General features: G+C 41.2%; 1 protein-coding gene across 5 annotated transcripts in view; it reads left to right on the top strand.

Moving 5' to 3' along the window:
• Positions 1–18,387, top strand: part of plxna4 (plexin A4) — a 237,391-nt gene that overhangs the window by 53,720 nt on the left and 165,284 nt on the right. The gene's annotated exons all lie outside the window — the stretch shown is intronic.

Below are 18,387 nucleotides of genomic sequence, written 5' to 3'. Positions count from 1 at the left end.
TCCACGTCCTTGATTCCTGATGCTTGAGCACCCTGGGAAATTTAACTTCCAAGGACACCCCCCAACCCCAATTCCTTTTTTCTCTGTCTGCTGTCATTGTTGACTAAAACTCAGCGCGGCATCTCGTCTACTACACTCCTCCCTGGAGATTGAGGCCTAGTTTTTGCTCCCCATATGTAATCAACTTCTCCCCTTTCATTAAAGTTAAGCCCTTAGCACATAGAGGAAGGGGAAAAAGCTTAGTCACCTAGTGTGCAGAATACCAATCAGAGAAAAGGTTTTGGGTTGAGGGAGAGGATGCACAGAGGATGTGCGAGGAGCACCTAAAGGAAAGAGTGAAAATGTGCATTAATCTGTAAAATAACCAAAAATGTAAGGAAAGAGAAAACTGAGTTGTAGAATTCACGACATCCCTTAGTCACATTTCAACATTCCTCATGTTTTTGTCTTTGTCTTTTTAAAATCTATGTCTGTGTTTGGCTAACAAGCCACAAGCTTTGCCAGGCAAGCACGTGGCTGTGGCCGTTCCATCTGGTTTGGCTCTCCAGAACTCTCCTCGTTAGGCCATTACTGGCGTTTAGTCTCAGCTGCCCGCTCCTACAACTGGCAAACCAACCAAACCACTGTCCTCCTCTCCTTCTGCCGCTTCCATCATTGCTTGGCCCTCATCCGCGGTAGCAGCTTTACTGTCAGCTCCAAGTCCTGTCCAATAAGCTTTGCAGCCCCATAAAAAGTGCTGTCAGTCTCAGAAAAGTAAAAACCCAAACAGTGTGTGCATTCTCAGTAGGAACTGTTGTGACCAATGGAGTTCATATGTGACCCCTAAACCATCTTTGGTCACATTTAACTTTTTGGAATTACCCTTTCACATTCGATTTTAAAATGTTTTAATTAAATCCATGAATGAAACAATCAAAAGTATATTTAAAGCATAACGAAAAATAACCCAACCTGTATCATTCTTGCATCATCAGCACATTTTTATGTGCATTTAAAGGTGGATGCTCGTTTTGCTCTATTTATTCTCACTAGTACCTTGTGTTGTGATACAATGCCCTACAGTTTAGGCTCAGATTCCCGGGTGGCTTAGCACACTACAGATGTAACTGTGTGTGTTAGAACATGTTGGCAGGCTCCCTCTTTCACACAGCGTGGGCTACAGACTTGGCCGACGAAGACACGCCAAGGGAGACCCGTTCTGAAATAGAAACATCAGTCCCGCTCACTTATATCCAGACAGATGAAGAAATAGGAAAGCAAGGAGGGGTTGATGAATTCCAGGGCATGGAGAAGAAGCTGTTGCTCCCTTGTTTTAGCCCTCGCAACTTTCCTCACATGATTGGCTAATCTGTTTGTCAGTCAAATAATCTCTTAGTGGACTGATATTGCACCATGCTTTGCCTCCTCTGTAGCTCCCTGTGTTAAAACCGCAACTCGGTGGAGATTTTTGATTCCACACTCAAACCTATAAGCTGCTGGATCAGCGACTCCTTTCTGATTTGCATCGGGCCAACATGTCTACCAGTAGTTTAATAATGAGCTTGTGATGCCAATTTGGTAGTTTCTGTGGGTAGAAGCATGGTGGGTGGGGGTGGTGCATGTTGGATGATATGCAAAATGAGCAAAATGAGCAAATGAGGGGGAGGAATGGAGAGTGCATTCTCATCTCTTAGAAAATTGTTATTTAGGCTTCATTTGTCCCAGAAGAATGCCAACAGAAGTGCTAGAGCTCTCCAGAGCTTGACTCATAAAAAAACAGTTTTTCTTATGAATATGTTAAATTATATTGAAGATTGAAGATACATTCTGTACCCATCCTCCTTTATCTTATCTTTTCCTTCCTTTTTGTCCATTGATTGTAGACTTTAATGCTTTTACTCCCCCCTCTACAGGAGCAAAATAAATACACACTGGGTTTGTCCCAATAATTATTTCTAGTTAAGTCTAAGGTGTGACGTTACATATTTAAATGTTGCTAATAATACATTTATCACCTCTCTTTATTAAGTAGATAGATGCTGAGAATGCTTTTGTCAAAACCATGGGAAGATTATTGTAACACACTGGTAGATAAAAGTGGCTCAATCCTGACTGAACTGAACTGTTGATGCTTTTGCCACATCACCATAGCAAATAACTGTGGGAACAGCTACTCTGTGTTATATAGCCTTGTATGTTATGTCCATGGTCTCTGGCCTGCTCTCTGTGGAAACTCCAAGCTGGTTCTCTATAGCAGCACTTTGTCCTTAGTCAGAAATAAAGCATGTTTACATCAGTATAACTCTTCTCTGTTTAAGCAAATCATCACTCACACTGTTCCTACATAAACACATATGAGTGTGTTCATGTGCGCACACTCAAACACTTAGCTTCCTCATGTTAAATGGCCACTAATTCTCTGTATCAGGGGATTATACATAATTGATTTATGGATGAGGAGTGAAATTACTCATCAGTTGAAAGAAAAAGGCATTTTGTCTTCCGGCTGGAGCGTGCCAAACTGTACTCTGTAGTTAATAGAGGAGATGTACTTGTGCTCAGGGCCATCTGCACAGCCTGTGCTAATGCAGTGCAGGTCAGTAAATACTGTGTGTCCAAAAGTGAGGATGAGTATATAGTATGGTAACAAAAGCTAAATCTTAAGCCAATGGCATTACTTTGTCATCATATAAGACATTAGACCCTGAGGCCAGTGTAATCAACTAACTGCTACTAAAAGAAGTCTGCTTCAATGTGTAGCATTTTAAAGGGACAAGAAGCTGTTTCACTGTAAACAGCATTTGTCTTTTTACTTGTTGTTGGCAAGTAGACCCAAGGCTAAGTAGACAGAATATACACTCTATAAACTCTTTTCACTGACTCTCCTCTGTGTTTGTAGCTCAACTCAGTGTAGTTTAGAAAAATATTGATCTCAAGCTATGAAATTGTCCCAAACCCTGCCTCGTAGTGAAAGACCGCAATCACCTCTTTCCTCATGTCTCATTTCCTTTTTTGTAGCTGTATGAGACTGTGTTTGTGTGTCAACAGAAACCCGAGCCAGCACTGAACACTTAGTCATCAAAGTCCATTCATTGTGTTAGAATACAGTAGGAAAAGGATCTGTGTCTACATTACAGTTGATATCGGAGATCCGTTGCAGTAGAGTTTGATGTTTTCCCTGGGCCCTCTGTTAATAAATGCCTGCTTTGCTGAAAGTGGAGGCATTTCTCCCCTCGAGTTTCCTGTACAGTGATAGCATATCTAGACTGCTGCTGTTGCTAGGCTCAGTTGCTAGGTAACTATTTATCTACTATTATGGGATTCTGTGGGGCTCAATGGGAAAGTTAACGCAGACAATTTGGCCTTCTGTTTTGTACACTCTGTGGTGTCATATTATGCATATTCAAGTTGCAAGTGTGAACATTCTGCTGCTGTGGAGGTAAACAACAGCTGCAAGTCAGCTGCTGCCCGCAACATATTCATGCATAAATATACAGTACAAGACCAAAAAACAAAACACACAAGGCAGCATCATGAATCATTCAGATGCACGCAGTACACGCTCAGAAACAGTGATAGACGTTTTGTTTGCTGTTGTCAGTGTGCGGGTATGGAGGCTGGGAAAAGGTCATAGGGGGGAAGGCAGGTGCTAATTGTTGAGCCCAGCTATTTATACAAGAGTGACTTCTGCTGTATCTCTTCATCCTGTCTTGTCCACACGCATGCAGAAGCACACACAGATACTCGCACAAACATACGCACAAACCTCCTCTCTCTCCCTCTACCTGTCAGTCGGCCGTGGATCGTTTCCCTCATTCTCAGCTCTTTCAAAGGTGAGTCTCTGACCTTCCCAGCCCATCTATTAAAAGTATTACTGTTCAATCCAATCCAACACACTGTACAGGGCTATCTACAGCAGATGCCATAAACACACACGACACCATTATATCATCAAAGTTGGCCTGCTCAATGTCCGCACCAGCATTGTGGGCTTACCATTGCACAGGAAAAGGAGATGAGTGTTGTCAATCAGTGGCAAATTTGCATGCCAATAGGACTGTGAATAGGCAATGACAGAGTGAATAGTTAATTTCCAAACAGGCTCAAGAAAATCTCTCCTCTTTTGAGTTAAGAAACACAGACTAAGATTTTTACTGATGGCCTCCACATTTACATATTATGAATTATAACAATTGCGTGACTTGGAGTATTTAATGGGTATGTGTTGATGGTAAACTGAGTGATGGTAAGATTAGGGTAGCACTGTATCTCTAAAATTACCATGTTTTCTAAATTGTTCAATTTACCAACAGTGATATTTCTCTGGTAAGCCATAAATCTTAGCTTCTCTTGTGAAACTGACTTAGCGTATATTACATGAATATGTTTGTGTGTGGGTTTACAAAAGCGTCTGCTTGGTTGTGGATGTGGTGAATCAAACATAGCAGGGGAAGTGCTTTTACGGAAAATGAACACCCATAAAGAGTGGAAGAGATCCTGTGTGAGTGCATATGAGTGTATGTGCATCTGTTGTTAGGGCCGCTGTCCAGGTGATGAATGATCCAGGGGGCTGAGTGAAGGCGAGTGTCTATAAAACACCCCAGCCACCCTCTTTTCTACCGTACTTCATGCTTTCATCTTTGCTCTGTTTCTGTAGCTAAAATCCTCTTTGTTTTCTCTCTCCTTGCTCTCCAGTCTCTGTTTTGTCTGTGTTTCTCCATGTCATCCATCTCTTTTTTTCCTCACAAACCTCATCTCTGTCTGTGGTGCTGCAGGCCAAAGCTCTGGCGGTAAACAAATGAGTGCAATATTATTTTACGGTACAGCAACTTCAAAGTTTCCCTCTGTTTGGAACAATTAACAAGGCCAAGACCTGAGGGGACAATGCAATGAGAGACGAGCTGGAGAGAGAGAAATAGAGGAGCAGAAGCATATTCAGTTAAAGACAGACAAGAGGAATATATTAAAAAAAAAAACTGTGTAAACACGTGTACATAAAAACATAAGGAGAGGAGAAGTGACTCAGGGACCATTTTGGTAAGAAATATTTTAAAAAGCAGTTGTGTGCACCATTAAAAGCATATAGAAGCCAAAGAGTACGCTTTGTAGAATCCTGATAATGTGTTCATTAGTTTAAATCAGTTTACCTTTTGATTCTGGGTCAATTTTGGAGGAATTTGGCAGCTATGGAGCACTGTTTCCCTCCTTTTTGCAAGAACAAAATGGTTTGAATATGCTACAATTTTTATTCATGTATCATGCTTCTTCTTCATAGTGATGGTGGCTGATGCTCATGGGTATCGCAGTAATTATAGCCTTGAAGGGAAAATGATAAACTAAAGCCTTGCCATACACCTATAGTTATCCAGGACACTTTTTGTATTAAGGAACATTGAGGATATAAATAAAATAAACTTTATAATGTAAATTTCTTATAGAGAAAATTCTTCCAGAACAGTGGCTTCATCCACTTACTTATTAAATTCGCTTCATTATGACTGTTCTGCAGCACCAGTTGGCCTTGACTATTATGGCTGTTTTTCTTTAGCCCTCAGATCTCAGCCAGCACCATGCACCCTCACACATACACTACTAAAACGCCCTCAACACCACCCAGCTCCCTGCTTTTATATCATGGTGTCTTGCCCTTGTTTGTGCCAACTACCCCTTACTGTGCCAACTAACAACCTCCCTGCGATCCTCCATACACACACAAACACGGGGAACCACCCCCCCACCCTCCCAAAACCAGCTGAGATGAAAAGGCAGCGGATCACACAACTGTTAAACTTTGATCAATCTGGCAACAAGTGTAAATAGGATCATTAATAGGGATTTAGCAGGGGGCTGCCGTCTGCGATTAGACATACGCAAACACGCACATGTGCTTTTTTTTCAGCCGCTAGTATTTTAGCTGTTTTTGCTCTGCACACACACACACACACACACACACACACAGATCATTTTTCTGTTTTCCAGACAAGATGCAGCATGCAAACAGCTTACCAACAGGGCCTTTAATTGGGGTGTAATCTGAAAAGTGTAATTTGCCTAGAGTGGATAGAGAGATCTGACAGCAAGAGTAGAAGAAGGAGGGACGAGAGGAGAGGATTACTGTGAGGAATAGGGGGATTGGGAAAAAAATTGTGTGTATGAGCATAGAAAAATAAGATGAAAGCATGGTGGCATGGCAAGGGAAGAGAAACACAAAAAGACAAATGTAATGAAAGTGAGATTCATTGACAGAAATCGTGAGGGGGAAAACGAGTTGGAGGCAGACAGAGAATGAGAAAGAGACGGGCAGAAAGGCTGCAAAGCAGTGAGCTTCACATATTTTCCCAGTATTATATTATGTGTCACTCATGGCTGTCTCCAGTCCCTGTCTTAGTTTCTGATACACAGCCCCGCCTCAGATTACAGCCATTTGCCATATTAGATCTGGTGCTAAACTAGTCTCAATCCAATTCAAATCCACAAATCAGTGAGTCTTCCCCTCCCTAAACTCCTTAGATTTCTATTGCCAAAACCTGATTACATCGCTTTTATAACCCACAAAACCCACTGCTGCTGTGGCTTTCCAGATACAAGCCTCTTATCTATCAAAACGGACTAATGAGTTTGAAGCAGACCACCACTGAAGCCAAGGTAGAGAGAGAGAAACCATGGCCATATTGTACTGCACGTGGTTGGTTGATGCCTCTATGAAAGCACAAAATTTTGATCATGGAGATAAAAGAAAAGAAGAAAAACTGTGATCTCACAGCAGGGGTGAAAAAGGATTGTAATTCTAAAAAATAACTGGCTTTCCAACTCTGACTTTATTGGACTTTACTCCACCTCAACGGGTCTTTTTTCCACCATCCTTTTTTTTTTCAATTTAATTTTTGAACCTTTTGTTTGCCTTTTAATCTTAAGAACTTTATTCCTAAAATGTGATAGAATTAAGCTATTTGTGGTCCATTTACTCAGCAATTTATTCTGCAGTGGCTATAGATCATGACTGGAGACTTAAAAAGGCACTGAACCAATGACTCCAATATTCTACAAATAACATTATCTTTATTCATTGGCGTTGGCCTCCCTCCTGTGTTAAGATCAATTACGATGAGCATGTGTTTATCCAGCCAAGGTCATATAGTATCAGTCTATTGTTGAGCTTTTCAAAATGATTCTGACCTTAACCCTCACCTTAACCTCCCTCACCTTGACCCCTGACCTCTGACCCTGTCGTTGTCTAAAACATTATTGTTTGTCCAATGACCAAGGCAAAAAGGCTGTGCAGTGAAGCGCAGCTGTTCCTACTTGTTTTAATGGGCTACTTAGGCTTTACAAGTCTGAGCTTGCGTCTTTTCGATCTTCTTGTATTTTCTTTTTTTACCCTCCCTTATTCATCCTTTTACCCCAACTATGGCTCCCCCTTCTTCTAAAATGAAATGAGCCTGGCAGTTGGCATTTTGCTTTTTGGGCGGCAGGCTTCTCCCCCCATGTTCAATTATTCATGCTGAACTCCTCACTCCCCACAGCTATGGAAGCTACAACATACACATACACACACACACAGCTCTGTAAACGCATGTGCCATGTGTTGGCAGTGATATTTTTGGGGCTTTGTTTTGCGAAGGAGAACTGGCAGCTTCAGTATAGAGAGCAATGCACAAGTGAGAGACTATTATTGGAGATGAAGGCAATGCGTTTCTATTTCTCTTAACCGTTTGGACATAATTTTCCATGAGACTTTCCAGTAATCTTTTTTTCTTTCTTTTTAACACTTACTATTGTCCTCAGTGTTATATATTTACCTCAGTTTTGTTTATTTGCCAATCTTCCATAATGCCCATCAATCGGTGCATCTCCTTTGTTTCTCACGCTTTTCAGGTTCCCTCATTTCTCATTCATCTATTTTCCCTCTTCAGTCCATTTCATTTACATGCTCTGCTCATTTTTCATTCATGTGTTTTTCCTCTGCTACCCATTCATCTTCATACCCTCTCCATCTCCCTCTGTGTGATGCCCCCCTCCCCTTCCAGTCCACCCTCACGCATGTTGTTATTCTCTCTTAGTACTGTGACACTGTCTCTTGCAGGGTTAGGTAACAGTGTGCAGTGTGCCCTACTGAGCTGTGGTGAATAATTCAGTCATCAGGACATGGGGTTACACTCTTATGTCAACTGGAATACAAGTTACAAAATACTATATGTACAAAAGAGAAAGTGAGGCCTCTGCTCAGCAGTGTTTGTTGATTAGAAACGAGAAGTGAGAGACTCAGGTGTTCCAGCAGATTTATCTTTCTTAAAAAAGAAAATATGAGTACATAGAAACTGTGCTATCTTGCTATACTACATTTTTCCCTTTAGTATTATGATCATTGTGCACTGTTATGTGACATCTCAAAGACTGATCATTTAGTGCACCTTTTGAATTCATTGTCTTCTGTCAGTACAGCACTTCATTAAAAAACTGCTAAACAGTGGGTTTGCATATGTGCTGTTTTAAGCAGTAGGGTACAAAATTCTCAGTCGGGGTTGTTTTGTCACCAAAAATGGAGCTGGAAGATGGTGGGAGAAAAAAAACGTGTAGGGAGGAGATAAGTCAGTGAGACAGACAAGGACATCAGGAAGAGAGTGGAGGGAGAATAAGACTAAACAGGAAATCAAGGTGAATTACAGGGTACTACATATGGCTGTAAGAACTGAGGGAGGGGATGATCTGAAAGGAGGAAATAAGGGACATGTGAGTGAGTGAGATAGGCATGGACAGAGGACTCCTGATGTGAGTCACCCAGCCAGTGAGAGATGGGTCACCATGGACACAGCCACTGACCCTGCACTGATGCCCGATCTATTGATCCCATTAAAGCTACACCTCTCTGTTTCTGTTCCTGTCTTTCTCTGTGGCTGCTTTCCTGTCTGACTGCATTAATCTTAATGAGATCAACAACTCTGCATCTCTCTTTGCCATTCTCATCTGTAGTGCCTGTCTGTATACAGTAATTTCTGTGTACCTGCTTGGCTCTCTCTGCACATCTGCCTTGCTATTTTAGCATCTAGCATCATTTTGTCCTTTTAACGGTTGGCTTCCTGTGGTTTATAGTTTAAGTGCCACAAATAGAAAGCATTATGCAAATCATGATTAAATACACGGTGAGGAAATAATATCATGAGATAACCTAATAATAAATACAAATGTATTACACCAAACATCAACACTCAATGAATGTTCAATCCCATTCCTGTCTGTGCCCTTCTTGCCATCTGTTTTGCCACTCTTCTTTGTTCCTTCTTTTCTGTTTTCTCTCATTGTACATGTCCTTTCTCCATCTCAACCAGACATGTTTGAAATATTTGGCTCTTGCTAATTGGGCTCACTGCAGAAAACAACTGTAGATAAAGTAAAGGCCATCAACGCACAAGTGCAGGTTTAGATGGCTGTATTTTATGTGTAGGGGAGAGAAGCGCAGTCTGAGTACTCACCAGTGAGCTAATTCGCAATTAGCCCCCTTTGTGCTAATATAAAAGGTTATCAGACAAGCATCCTCATTTAAAGCCATTAAAGTTATTTCTGTGAGAAATGTCCTCGGCGGCGAAGCTTTACCTTTCTGTACAGGACTTGATTAGACGTTGATTTAATGCTCTCCAAACAATGAGCTCCTGTTTATTTATTTCCAATTAGCATGATGGATGCAGACTATAACAAACATACTGCCTTCTGCTTCTCCCCCCTCTCCCATCACATCTCTTTCTCTTTTCCTTTCTCTCATTTAAACACAGTTTTCTTGGATGGTGCTCGCATGGCAACAGCACGCTTTGACATGAGTGTTGCCATGGAGGAGCATTTAAACAACTGTGGTTGTAGCTGCACCATGTTACTTATTAATTGGATCTTCAATATTCTTAACCTCTCTGAGGACTGAGCTTGGTTCAGCTTTGTGTCACCTAGAGAGATTCTAGACAGAGATTCAGAATTTCCTGTTTCTTAGGGCTCTGAAGTGATTGACAAGGACTTGATTTGTTTTGTTCCCAAACTTAACTCCCTTAAACAATTCCAGTTTAGCCCATCCTTCCAATAATTTCTAGAGTTGAATTATCTCAACTATAGAGTCTGGGATTTCACCCAGGGAGCCCTTAACTTATCAGTTTGCCACACATTCACACATTCACCTTGACACATCCCATCATTTAATATCAGAAACACTCAAAGCTCTATTTACAGGCAAAGAGGAGTGGCACTTTTATGCATTTTTGATCTGAAACTTGAACAAGCGCCTTTCCTCTCCTTGCTGGCTTTCAATAAATTCAGATGATTTCCCGTGTCATTAAATAGGGAATTTGACTTGCAAATGGCCTCCTTGTGCTTTCTATGAGGACGAGATGAATGCACATTAGACACACATTCGTATATCCAGACATACGGAGGCAGACAGACAGCACTCGCATAGCTCATGTTTAATTAAGCGGTTTGTCTGAGAGAGAGAGAGAGAGAGAGAGAGTGATGGGTCTAGCACACTGCTACTTCAACGTGCGTTTTCTTTAATAAACTTTTCCTTTCTTTACTCAATATCCTGTGGCCCTATAGGGGGCAGTACATATTGGTGGCCTCTTTTGTCCTCTGCCAGCATGACCAAGGTAAACATCCTCTTGGATTATCTCTTTCATTCTTTATCTCACTGTCTTCCTCCTTTCACTCCCTTTCTTCACCCTCTCTCCCGCCTTCTCGTCCTCTTTCACACTCACTCCATCTTGATTCTGTCTCTTTTTTCCGTCTCAGAGATGAAAGCCTCCCCACAGCTCCTTTCACTCCTCCTGAAGCGGCCCAAATGAGGTAGCTTATCTGATGAATTCCTCCCACCCTCTTCAGACAGACAGAGAAACACACTCTCTCTCTCTCTCTCTCTCTCTCTCACACACTCACACACACACACACACACACACACACACACACACATATCTTGCTATCTTATACTCTCACAACACTGGCTCATACAGTTGTAAAAGAGCCTTTCTGCACATGTACACACTCTTTTAGAGGTCCGTAACTCACTTATGCACCATGGAAACATATGCATAGGTGGATAATAAGTAACACCCACACAAACACGCATAAGTGTGCCTGGGGGCATGGCAGGCCTGGTGGGAGATCCGGTGGCCTGGCATTGTGGTATAAGGTGCCTGGCTTCGGATCCCCAGGGGAGGTGGGCTGACTGTGATGTTAGGTTATTGGGCTCCACACAGCAATGCCTTTTGGTCTGCTCTGTAGGGGGGCATGAGGGAGTGCATGCATATGACGGCTTTTATTAAACAGTAATCCCAACAGCTGTTATTCAACCAAGCATCTCCCCTTCCCCCAACTCTCTTCCTATGTTCTTTCTTTTTCCTTCCTTCGTTTTCAGTCGTCCGTCTGTTTTCCCTGTCAGAGCACAGCACGAGCCAAACAGATCCACTAGAGACCTCTTATTACCAACTCTCGTATCCGCCTAAACATTACGCTCATATACAACTCATTTACATTTGCAAATGTGTTTTAGTAGGATATAAATGCTGCCTGGATTATGTTTTTAACCAACCTTACAATGAAATAAATGTAAATGAATTGATTGCTAATGTAAAATGTTTATACTGAATGTATCTCTGAAATAAGCAACCTGTCAACTAAAACAGGATGAACATTTCGATAGTTATGTTATTCTGGTATATATTAAAAACGCTGACTGGACATGCTGACTTTTTTGTACTTTTTAACCAAAACCAAAAGATTTACTGAAACTTAGCCAAGTGTTTTAGTAGCGTAAACCTAACAACACATGGGATGCTGGACCTAAACTCTTGGTCCCTGCATTTTTTTCACCACCAACCCGGCTGTCCTTCCTCTGTATTTGAAAAAATACATTCCAGTGAATGTAATTCAAACAGCAATAACATTCCCTCCCAAACATGTTTAGCAAAGCAAGCATAACTAGTATATAAACATATTCTGGATAGTGGGCTGACCTACTCCCTTCTAACATACATGTACACACATAATGAAGTTCAAATCAAATGTCTCTGTGCTCGGTATGATGTTCAGACAGCAAGTGACACCATTAGGGCAGCCGGTGTTCAATAGAGATGTGTGTGTCTCTTTTGTATGTGTGCTAGTAAACCCTTTAATGTAGCATAAAAATTAATGAGTCAGAGTGCAAAGGGTAAAAGTGCAGCTGTACACTGGCACCTGCACTCAGCTCACACACATGTGCACACACACACACACCACACACACACACACACACACACACACACACACACACACACGGCCCCTTATACCTGCAGCTGGCTACTGATTGAGCTGTTCCCCACCCAGGGGACCCCCTCAATGCGAGACACGTGTGTTTCTCTCACTAATTACCCCCCTTACACCAGCATGCCAAGTGTGCACCCCTTCCTCCTCCTTAATAAGAAGAAAGATACTGCTGTTTCATCTCTGTCCCTATGTGTTCATACATCTTCCCGTCCCTTCTTACTTATCTCACTTGGCTTCCTCTCCCTCCCTGCTGCTTGTCTGTCACCCAGGACGTGCCGTCCCACCCCAGCTCTCTCCCCCAGGCCTCTGCCCTCTCCCCTGGGTACCATGTGGAGGAAAGGTCCAGGCTTTGTCTCCCTGTCTAGACCCTGACACCAACCACAAGGGGAGAGAACTTAATGATGGGTTCAGCAAATGTGCTTACTGGCTCTAACCCACATGGGTGTGGGCGCGCACGCACACACACACACTCACATGCAAGCAGACACACATTCTTTCTCCTCTCTCTGCTTTTCGTTTTCCTTTCTTTTTTCCCCTCTGTCTCTCTCAGTGACAGGAATGACAATGGTGCCGTCTGTTCACCCTATCATTAACATGTCCCCCACTGTACTTATCCAGTTGGGTACATAATTAAAGATTATTTTAATCTAATCATCATACACTTTAAGCCTGATACTAAAACTAATAAACTGTGAGCAATATTCACTGTTTAGCTGACTCAGTGCTAATATTACTGAAAAGTCTCTGTGAGTTGGCCGATTGTTGGAGCAGGAGAGCTTGTTTTGATTGTTTCTGTTTCATCATGCGTGTGTGTGTTTCAAAGACTTTGTCTTGTAGTCATCTGCATCTTGTTACTAAGTTTTAGCAGAACAGGACAAGTGAGTTAAGAATACTTCCATCCTGAGGCGTCGCACTGCTTACATTTGTGTTTCCAAAAATTTTAATTAGTATTCAAAAATACCTCAGAATCATTCAAATGAATGGATGCACATTTAATTTCTTTGATGGCTATGTGTGAAATTAGGAAAGACGTGTTCTTCATGCAAACCTGAAACATTGGGCTTTAACTTAAATACAAATTCTCTTTTTTTTTAAGGGTGTCAAGGCGTATTGTGTGGTCTTTCTAATCATCTAGTTAGGAACTATATTTCAACACCATTCTCAGCTCAAAATGTTGTATTGTTCTCCTGATTGTAAAACGTAAATGCAGTAGCTTGAAAAATAACTTGAAGATTTAGACCACATAATTGGGAATTCATTGCAATGCGTTATTGTAATTCTTCCCAAATGTATTTGTTTTGTTTAAGATGACTGAACATAGAAAAAAAAAGTAATGAACTAGCACATTCTAATTAAAACCATATTTACTCAGTGTTTCTCATGTATGCATTATTTAATCCTTGAAAGTCAATGACATTGTAATATCCTCAATTGGAAGTCTGTTCAAGATTTAAGCCCCAAACTTTGAGCATAACATCACTGCATTGCGGCTGGCTTCACCTCAGAGTGACCTACAACAGTTTGGTGACTCAGATGTTATACAACCTTTCTCCTGGATTCATATGTTCTAACACTCCAATTTAGTGTGTGACAGTCCTGTCCCATACACTTTGTCAGGCTCTCTACTTGGCGTAACAGGAAATACAATAAGGAAATGCTATAAAACTGCATGCAATTTAGATACAAAAACCAAATGAATCTACAAATCCATATCCCAGTGTCTATGAAGAGGTGGAAATCAGGACTGGTATTAAAAATGCATAAGTTTGTCCTTCAATAGTGTCTTGACAAGCAGGGGGTGATATATAAAAGATTGTCTCTGCCTCTCGTCTCAAACTATCTGTCTTTCTATGATTATTTCTTTTCTCTTTCTCAAGCAGACATGCTGCTTTTGAGCACTAATGAGAAATCAGGCATGGCTGCTGAATGCTTTGGTCATGATGGTCAGGACAAGAGATGGACGTTGCCCTTTTCTCTTCTGTGTTTGTTTGGCTGTGTGTTTGTGTGAGCAGTGAGCCAAAGGACAGGGTCACTGGTGTTGAATGATAAACAGAATTTGACTTCCTGTGTGTGCATGTGCATTTGATTTGTTTTAACTGTCTGAATGACTGATATGACGGCCGTGGCGTGAATGTCGGGGGAAGAGATCTGGTTGATATGTGGTTTATGTCTGCTTGCCTGTCAGATTGACAGTCTGCATGTCTGTGGTCAAAAAAAGTTTTTAGTTATTTTTTTTAATTTTGTTTTTATTAGACATATAAATCTGTTTCAAATGAGTGTTGCTATATACTCTCTTCAGTAGCCTGCTATCCTCATAATTTGTAGTCTTTATCACATTGTTGAGTGTAGTTTAAGTATGTCTCTCTTCTTGTGTTTTGGTCTAATTGCAGTCTGTCTCTCTCTTGTGCACTCACTCTCTCTCGTGTGTGTGTGTGTGTGTGTGTGTGTGTGTGTGTGTGTGTGTGTGTGTGTGTGTGTGTGTGTGTGTGTGTGTTTCTGGCCACTGGCTCTTGTTCTCTGTACAGGCAGTTTAATGAGCACACAGACTTCTATGGAACACACATATAGCTGTAACACGCGCTTACACACACACACACAGACACACACAGACACAGCTTGATTGGGCCCTGCCAGTGTATCTCTCTTCAGCCTAATGAGCAATGCTGGACAACCAGTATAACAATCATATCTCTGTTTCTGTGTTTGTCTGTTTGCACTGGAAGCTGTGAGCCAATGCTAATTCTACAGTAAACTCTCTATAGCTTGATGAGCACTGTTTTAATGCAGTACTCCTCCTGAACGCAGCCACCCTGAAGAGTAATACACATCTTAGAGCTTTTTGGTGATTTTTGACTATTATACTGGCATAATAAGCTGCCTGAATCTGAAAAAAGCAAGAGTATCGGAGGCTGGGATATGGGTGGAATGGTTTAGCATTATGAAAACAGCTGTGGTTTCTTAGAGTTTGTTTTTGTAAAAGTGAAGGATAAAAGTCATTGCCATTTGTTTGGAATTGAATGATGAAATCCAGATCTCTGGTGAAATTGGGCAATTTTTCTTGCATGTGTTTTTGAGAGTGTTTTTGTGGTTGAATTCCACCATATGTTGTGCAACTGTCCTTAAGTGACCCACAGTAAGTCTATGTCCTGTCTCCAGATTTGTGTGTGTATGCGTGTATTCTGAGGGCTGTTATTGAAATTCTTCAACTCAAAGAGATTCGGTGTGAAACCTTCCTGACATCTGACCTTCAGTTATGATCCATAGATGAGTTTGTTACTCTCTACTCTAGCGAGTTCTGTTACTTCAGTCAATACACGCATCACTTCATGTGATGTGTGAGTTGGAAATAATGTCAACAGAGACGAATAATTTGTCCCCATCCGCCTCTTAATCAAGCTCCCAAAGTTATCCTTCACACATAGGTGCAATACAGAACCTGTGAAGTGAAAGTATGGTTGCAATCATGTGTTTGTGTGTAAATTAAAATAATTTTGTAACAGGATAATTCTAATGGATAATTCTGGTATTATTTACACTGATAAAGACTCTTACTAATCAGGTTTTAGAATGTTGTTGTGTCTTGCTGTCTTGTTAGAAGAACTAAAGCAATGCAGCAGTGGAGGATAAAGCAATTCTACTGAAGTTTAGTGTTGTTTTTTCCTCAATTTTTCAGTGATCCTATAAACCAGTTTTCTCTTGTTTATAGCCTTACATAGGTTTGTAGAACATTAGTTTATAGAATACTGTATATCACACACATAAGATTGTTTTTCAGAATACATTTATTTATACCGATTGCTGCTTAATGATGACCACCGACTGTGAGTCATAGTTTACCATGTTTTGATTTACCACTATATCACTGTGTATATACTGAAACTGGCAGCGTGTGATGATCATGAGAGCAATGTTCAGGAAGGGCCATAAAATTGCAGAATGTTATTTTGTTTGCGTCAGATATTTTTTCAGACTGTAGTTAGCCATAGCTTTCTTCTTATTGGGTCTTTCCTTCGAAGCTGCCAGGCCTCTGGTCAGGAAGTTTAGACTTTAGAATTCATCTCTCTTCCTCCATCATCCCCATCGTCTCCTCTCATCCCTCTGGTGGACATCTGTGTTCTATCACAAAGAATTAAACAGATACACACACTTTTTCTCTGCTCACATTGCACTTTGAGTTGCCATCAAATTGTGACTCTTTGATGACAGTGTGTGTTTGTGTGTGTGGATGTTCATGCATCACTAACTGTGTTCTGTGTGTTTTTAATCTGTGGCTACTATATACTAAACATAATGACCATTTTACTAATTTGGCACACAGACACGCATGGACGCACACTACCATACACACCTCAGGGAACATGTCACTTGGTTTGACCTGTGGAGTTTTGGCACCAGATGTCTCCAGCTGGCACTACTGGAGACATATGCTACATCTCCATCCTTGTGTGTGTGTGTGTGTGTTTGTGTGTGTGTGTGTGTGTGTGTGTGTGTACCTTGGCACTTTCAAGAAGCCCCAGTGTTTGCTTTTGCATTATTGCCTTTGTCTTTTCATTTCAAATCATTTCTTAGTTGCTTACCCTCCCTCTGTTTCCATTCCACTGTTGTCCGTCTCTCTGATTCTCTCATAACTCTCTCCCCTCTATCTGTGAGTATTTTCTAAATTTAAGTATCAAGACCAGTGCCATTCTTGTTAAATAAAATTGTTTGGCCCAAACCCCACCTGCTTTGACGTGTAACTCACCCCCAGGGAAATAGAAAAGCTTTGCATAATATCCACTTATAGTAGCGTGCACCGTGTTTGTAGTTGTTTTACACACAGAGAGGCATGATCGAACCATATGCATACATGCAGACACCGACAACAGACAATGGAAAAAGAAACAGTGTCACATAAGAAAATGGATGAGAGTGTAACAGCCCTTTTGGTTTGTCATCCTCTCGTTCATCATTTATGAGGTCATTTATTCCTTTATTTTGTTGTGTTGAATTATTCAGCTTGTCGTCATGGATCCATGATGATAAGGCATTGTAACACATGTACAAGCTTGCATGCACACACACACACACACACACACACACACACACACACACACACACACACACACACACACACACACACACACACACACAAGATTCCCCTTTGTGATCTATGGGGATCTTTCTTCCGTTGTTTATTGCTGCAGTATGTGTACTTGTTCCCCATGGTAGATAATGATGATGATGATGAATCATAGACTTGCCTGATCATGTACTGTTAAGGAGTAGATCCTTTTTATCAAAGACATCACATATTCCATGAAGTAGACTGAGGAGCATGGATAAACCTTTATGCATTTTGTGTTTAGTAATAATTATTACTACACTGAGTTTTCCTGCCAACCCTCTACATAATGTGAGGATGGTTATGAATATCTGCCCTTCTTGAATCTGTACTTCGTCCTTCATCTCCAGTACAGATGGAAATATCCTCTCTTGGCCCTTTCCCTCCAGTATTTTGCACTCTGTCAGGTATCACCCGCCTTGATTTTGTTCACTCACTGTGTGTTCACTTTTCTCACTCCGCGTTAGTGCACGGTTACACCAGAAAGTGGAGAGATTAAACATGCATCCTAGATCGAAGCCTGGTGCTATAGTGATAATTTGCTGTGGCTACCGTTAGCTGTGACCAGTTTCGTTTGTGGTAAAATGAATACAAAACAAAAACCCATTTTGACGCTTCTTATTTGGCAGTGCATGGTTTATATCAGATGGTGCAACTCGGCTTTAGAGTTGATTGTTTTTCGATAACAAAAAAAGTTGTAATAGCTTAAATAGCATTTTTGACTCTCCACTTCTGTCTGTTATCCCAAAGGTCAATGCTGCCAAGGTGATTTGATTACACTTGCATACATTAAAATTAAACTATAAATGAATTCACTTCACCTTCATGAGTGAATCCATCGATCACGCATGCACACTCTTCCTCTCTATCTGATGGAAAGTTTCACCTCTCCTGTAGTCCCAACTCTGTCTACTTTCCATTGTGTTGACACAAACAGTGATTTGTTCCACTGTATCTGTTTACAGTTTGTTACATCATGGCACCTTTCACCGCTCTCCCCTGTTATTAGAACTGATTTGTCTGTTCTTGCTGCC

This window comes from Micropterus salmoides, unplaced genomic scaffold (assembly GCF_014851395.1).
Source record: "Micropterus salmoides isolate LMB-PRFRI ecotype aquatic unplaced genomic scaffold, ASM1485139v1 Ms_hic_scaffold_23, whole genome shotgun sequence".
NCBI classification, from domain to species: Eukaryota; Metazoa; Chordata; class Actinopteri; order Centrarchiformes; family Centrarchidae; genus Micropterus; species Micropterus salmoides.
This window is presented reverse-complemented; position numbering and strand designations above follow the sequence as displayed.